The sequence below is a fragment of the Erythrolamprus reginae genome, chromosome 2 (assembly GCF_031021105.1).
Source record: "Erythrolamprus reginae isolate rEryReg1 chromosome 2, rEryReg1.hap1, whole genome shotgun sequence".
NCBI classification, from domain to species: Eukaryota; Metazoa; Chordata; class Lepidosauria; order Squamata; family Dipsadidae; genus Erythrolamprus; species Erythrolamprus reginae.
Genome location: NC_091951.1, coordinates 290,960,843 through 290,967,025, shown reverse-complemented (window position 1 = coordinate 290,967,025; position 6,183 = coordinate 290,960,843). Strand labels below are relative to the sequence as shown.

General features: G+C 44.0%; 1 protein-coding gene across 6 annotated transcripts in view; it reads left to right on the top strand.

Annotated features, from left to right (window-relative positions):
* Positions 1-463: 463 nt before the first annotated feature.
* CSNK1G3 (casein kinase 1 gamma 3) overlaps positions 464-6,183 on the top strand; it is a 75,914-nt gene continuing 70,194 nt past the window's right edge. For 4 of the 6 annotated variants that reach the window (XM_070742856.1, XM_070742852.1, XM_070742854.1 and 1 more), the window contains exons 1-2: positions 464-1,020; positions 1,508-1,747. The gene's annotated coding sequence lies outside the window, so the exon portion shown is untranslated. Of the gene's footprint in view, positions 1,021-1,507; positions 1,748-6,183 lie in introns of those variants that run through there. The other 2 variants (XM_070742851.1, XM_070742855.1) reach the window with 2 other exon arrangements.

The window sequence follows — 6,183 nt, the reverse complement described above, 5'->3', positions numbered from 1 at the left end:
GGAACAGATTTCTGCAGTCCACGCAACCAGGTAAGCCTTACAAACCCGTAATCCTTCGTCAGGTTACCTCTTTCGGGTAAACACAGGACAGACGCGCCAACCATGCCTTCAAGCCAATCATTACTCGGATAAGAAAACAAGAAAGGAAACCACCGTCCCACAGGTCCGTCTTTCTTCCGGGCAACATCGCTTGCAAAAGACGGAAACCTCTCCCCCTTTCGCTAAGCACGCCTCTTCTTGTTTGATTGGACATAAACCCTGTCTTTCAAATGAAAGAGAAAGGCGGCTTCTCCAAACTTCCAACCAGAGGCTTAGCTCCGCCGTGGCGCGTTTTCTCCCCAGCTGTCCTCCGTTCCCGAGGCTCCTCCTTCTTTCCCCCCCTCTCGGCGTGAGTCATCCCCGCTCTCAGCTCCGCCCACTCCCCTCATTGAATCTATTTAAAAAAAAACCAGTCCTCATGGTCGGCTCGCTCGTGGGTGCGGCTCCACCCCTTTCCACGGAGGCTCCGCCCCTCCACTTCAGGCCTGCGGCCCGGATAGCTACAGCTCCTCGGGTTCGCGAAGGCGGGGCAAGAGGAGCCCGCGAAGGAAGCTCCGTGTATCGAATCGTCGCAGCCAAGTCCCGGAAAAGAGTTCCGTCCGCCGGGCTCCTGGCTGAACCGAAGCCACCCAGACGAGGATTCGCGGGGCTCGGCTTTTCCCTCCCGCCCCCATCAGAGGGAACTGAGGAGAAGCAAACCAGAAGGACGACAGTCCAGTCGCTCGCAGTCCCCGAAAGCCTTCCCTCGCCGCCTCCTCGCGCCGGCCAGGGGCAGCGCAAACTCCTCCCCTTCCCTCTTTTTCCCACCCTCCCCCGTAACCACCGCCGCCGCAGCAGCAGCAGAGGCAGCGCCACCTTCCCCTCCTTCCTTTTCCCGGTTCCTGCTGCCCCCCCTCCTCCCGAGCCTGAGAGGCACCTGCACCTCCCCGCCACGGCGAGAGAAAGGGCAAGGCCGGAGTCGGCCGCAGTGGCTCCTCTGAGGTAAAGAGTCGCTTCTCCAGCCACTGGGGGGAGGTGGGGGGCGGCCGCGGCGGGGATGGAGAGGGGAAAGGGAAAAGGCGGCGGCGGGGAAAGGTGGCTCTACTTGAACGGTGTACAATGGAGAAGGTGGCAGGGGGGTGTCGAGGGGGGAGGTCTGGGCGGAAGAGGCGAAGGACCAGGGCCCGCCTCGTAGTTGTGAGGCTTGTTGCTCCCCCACCTTTTTTTGGTGGGAAATGGGAGTCGTAATAACCCTGCGGCGGATTGGAGGTGTTTATGTTCCTTGTGCGTGGGCTTCCTTTGGGGATGGGGGGGAGAAGATACCAACAATCTGGAGTCCTCGTCGCGAAGGGCGAAGCAGAGCTTCTGCCGGGAACAACAGACGGGAGAGGTTGGCTTGCTCTGAAATTCCTCCGTGCTGGGGGAAGATGGGAGCGTGTTGTGTATGCGTGGTTTTTCTTTCGGGTTTTTTTCCCTCTTCCCCCTCCAGAGCGCTTACAGTGGAAAGGATTATGTGTGCATAATACATGAGGGTGGAAGGCTCTCGCAACGCGCACGCATCTGCCGTTTCTTGCGAAGGAGTGTTAAGGCGATGTGAAGATTGGGGAGAGGTGAGACCGAGGCTTCGCAGTTTGGCTTGCTCCTTCAGCCCGAAAAGCAGAAGACAGTTAGCAGCCTGGTCCTTTTTCCAATGAGGAACCATCCTCCGCAGACGAGATTTATTATCATGGTAAGAAACCTCTCTGTGTGTGTGTGTGTGTGTGTGTGTGTGTGCGTGTGTGTTTGCCTAGTTTGTTCGGATCTTCCTTTTCCCAGGCACCCTGGATAGAAAACAGGTGAGATTACTTTTGATCACTGATGGCTTGTGTTGAAAAACCAGAAAAGCTTTCTGTAAAATATATGTTGCTGTTAAGAGTTTTAAAAAACTGATGGCAACATAGCAAAATCCTGTGAAGGGCTCTTTCTGAAGGCTTACTCCTATCTTTCTCCTTCAAAAAATGATTTTAATAAGCTACAGTTATGACTTCTATGAATTGTTCAACTGAGGAAAAGGTATTTACAATGAGCACTGATTTATCTTAAGAGTGAACACTCTTATTTACTTTCAAATGATTTTTGAAGATCTTTAAATGTTGCACACATTATACTGGGCTTACCTGCAAGTTTTACATTATATTGAGGTGTCAAATTATAATCCAAAATGATACAATGTGTAGAAACCCAATTAGCTTTCCAAGTTGGTAATTACTTTTACTTGTGAGTTGTTACCAAGGGTTTTGTGTGTATCATATTTTTAGCCTATTCAAATTCATTTTGAACTAATTTGATCTCTTCAAGGAATCCATTCTGAAAAGTTGTCCTTTCTTTTGTAAAGCTATTAGGTAAAGTTTGGATTAATGTATAATAGCAGAAGACAACATAGTAGTATTAATAGCTCTTTATAAGACTTTTCCTATTGCTATATATCTATGTTTATAATTTGATACCATTTCTTTCAAGATTTGTATATATGATTCAATATAACACTGTGTCATGTTTTTAATAGATGGCACATTATATTCTCATACAATACTGTTCTCATATTTAGATTATTAAAACTCAGTTTCACAAATATACTGTACACGTACATTATATCAGGGATATTCTTATTAACTTCTGTTAAAACATTTGTATGAAATAACTTCAGAAGATCTTGCATTATGTTTGTTACTAAATTATGTTATAGTTTTTGAGAAGTTAGGTTATGACAGTATATGTGTTAATACTTTGCTCCTTGCTATGTGAAAAAGTTTAACAAAGGTTTTGACTGCTTAGCACTCTTTACATAAAGTATGTTTTGTAAACAAACTATGGAGTTCTGAATTATATTTTTAATTTTGAGTGTTCTTCAGGAAGTGGAAAATAGAAAGAATATCCTTAAGTTGTTCAAGAATAGAATGATTTTAACACATGTGTATGGAAAATACATAATTCAGTCTTGCTAGAATATTCTATGCTTTTAGAGTGTATGTGTCTAGTAGTGTTTCTTAACCTGGGCAACTTTATGATGTCTGGACTTCAACTCCCAGAATTCCCCAGTCAACCATGTTTTAAGGCTAATCGGAAATTTAATCAAGCTTGAAAGTTAGCCAGCTGGGAATTGAAATCTGGATCTCTTAAAGTTACCCAGGTTGAGAAACACTGGTTGTAGCATAAACAAAAACTTTTCTGCAGAAGAGGATAAACTCTTGAGTTTATGAGCTGGCTACATGGAACAACTGGTTATGATTTTTGTGAAGGCTGCTAATGCAGAATAAAGCAAACCTTCCTGCTTTATTCAGAGAGAAACTTGATACTAAGTGGAAAATTACCTAATATAGGATTTGCTTGATTAAATTTCTGTTTAGCCTTGTTACATATCGATTTTAAAAATGTAATGTATAATTTTGTCATAAAACAAATCTGTTTTGATAACAGAGATGGCAACTGATTTTATCCCCACTTCTGAAATATATAACCAGCATTATCAAAGCTTCTGGTATTTCTTGATGCATATTGCTGTTTTATGAGTATGGACTAGTAAATTATCAACAAAATTGAAAAAAACCCCATATTTACAATATAGCAGGATTTACATAGCATTAAACATGATCTGGTTTCAGCTGATCTGTTGAATAAATAGTATGAATAAGTAATACATAACTGAAGATTTGTAAACCACAATAACTCCATTCTCATCATTTGATTGTACCAAATTATTTAATCTCAATGCATATGGGATTTCAAACTCACCGAAAAAGGCTCATGGATGGATTGGTGATATTTGTTGATTTCCCATAGTCTGATAGTTCAGGTGACTGATGTACAGTAATACCTCATGTTACGAACTTAATTGGTTCCAGGACGAGGTTCGTAAGGTGAAAAGTTCGTAAGATGAAACAATGTTTCCCATAGGAATCAATGGAAAAGCCAATAATGCGTGCAAGCCGATTAGGAAAATTCAAAACATTAAGGCATTAAAAAAAAAAAGCTGCCGGCAGACGAAGCTGAGGCGAACGGAGTGGGGGGAGGGAAACCCATGGAGATCCAGAGGGGAGAATGGGGCAGGAAAGAGTGGAGAAAAAGGAGGAAACCCATGGAGATCCAGAGGGGAGAATGGGGCAGGAAAGAGTGCAGAAAAACGGAGGAAACCCATGGAGGAATGGGGCAGGAAAGAGTGCAGAAAAACGGAGGAAACCCATGGAGATCCAGAGGGGAGAATGGGGCAGGAAAGAGTGCAGAAAAACGGAGGAAACCCATGGAGATCCAGAGGGGAGAATGGGGCAGGAAAGAGTGCAGAAAAATGGAGGAAACCCATGGAGATCCAGAGGGGAGAATGGGGCAGGAAAGAGTGCAGAAAAACGGAGGAAACCCATGGAGATCCAGAGGGGAGAATGGGGCAGGACAGGGTGGAGAAAAACGGAGGAAACCCATGGAGATCCAGAGGGGAGAATGGGGCAGGACAGGGTGGGAAAAAACGGGAGGAACTCAAGTCTGGACGTGGGGTATCCCAGCGGCCGGAGGAAACCCATGGAGGAATGGGGCAGGAAAGAGTGCAGAAAAACGGAGGAAACCCATGGAGATCCAGAGGGGAGAATGGGGCAGGAAAGAGTGCAGAAAAACGGAGGAAACCCATGGAGATCCAGAGGGGAGAATGGGGCAGGAAAGAGTGCAGAAAAACGGAGGAAACCCATGGAGATCCAGAGGGGAGAATGGGGCAGGAAAGAGTGCAGAAAAATGGAGGAAACCATGGAGATCCAGAGGGGAGAATGGGGCAGGAAAGAGTGCAGAAAAACGGAGGAAACCCATGGAGATCCAGAGGGGAGAATGGGGCAGGAAAGAGTGCAGAAAAACGGAGGAAACCCATGGAGATCCAGAGGGGAGAATGGGGCAGGACAGGGTGGGAAAAAACGGGAGGAACTCAAGTCTGGACGTGGGGTATCCCAGCGGCCGGCGGCAGGTTCGTAAGGTGAAAAAAGTTCGTAAGAAGAGGCAAAAAAATTCCGAACCCTGGGTTCGTATCTTGAAAAGTTCGTATGACGAGGGGTTCGTATCATGAGGTACCACTGTATTCTTTTTTTCTATTGCATTCAAATTTCTTGGTTAGGGCTAAATTGAGTCATTCATTACCTTATGAATAGTTTGCTGTAAAACACTTTACACTTTACATTTCAAAATAATCCTGAAACTGCAATGATTCAGGAATCTTGTGGTGAGATTTCTGCCTTGCATTCTCTGTTGAAAGCATGTAGCTCTGGCTCAGATGCACTAGTTTCCCACTGCTACCTAAATCAAATTCAGAGTGTCTCTTTTGACATATAGAAACTTTACAGATTTGTATTCTTTATCTAAATAACAACTTTATGTTATTAACTGGGATCTCTGTTTATCATCTATGGGCTCATAGTAAGAGCATCTGAAAAATGAATGGTTGGCTAGAGATGGTTAGGTTGAGGGCCTTCTCAGTGGTGGCACCAATATTGTGAATGTCTAGTGGAGACTTTATCTCTACTGGATAATATTTTTAAAAATGAAAAGATGTTTGCATAAATAAACATTTCCTTATTTCCACAGTATTTATAACATTTGATATTGATCTGGGTTTTATAGATGTTTATATATGATGCTGTTGGAATTCATGTTAAAAATGTCTGATTCTGTGGTGTTCATGTATAAAGTTGATAATGAGTAAATAAATGTGTTAAGTTAGGCTGAGAAATAGTGATTAACCCTTTTGTTGTAAGCAAAACATTAGTAATAATGCTTTCCATTTAATTAAGGCACAACATTTCTGTTTTGTCAGTCTGATCACTGTTTTTCTCATTATCAATCTTAATTTAAGAAGTTCATCATAATATAGAAGAAGAATGGGGAATATTCGAGCTTAAGTATGCAAACGCCAAGTCCCATCATTCCTGGTTGGAATTGTTCACATAATCTAGGACAGTGGTTCTCAACCTGGGGATCGGGACCACTTTGTTGGGTCAAACGACCGTTTCACAGGGGTCGCCTAAGACTATTTGAAAATACAAATTTCCCATGGTGTTAGGAACTAAAGCTTCTATTCTGGCACCTTGGAACATATTTTTACAATCTGACCAATCAGGCGTTTACAGTGGGGGTGTCCCTCTGATCTTCCTGCCCATT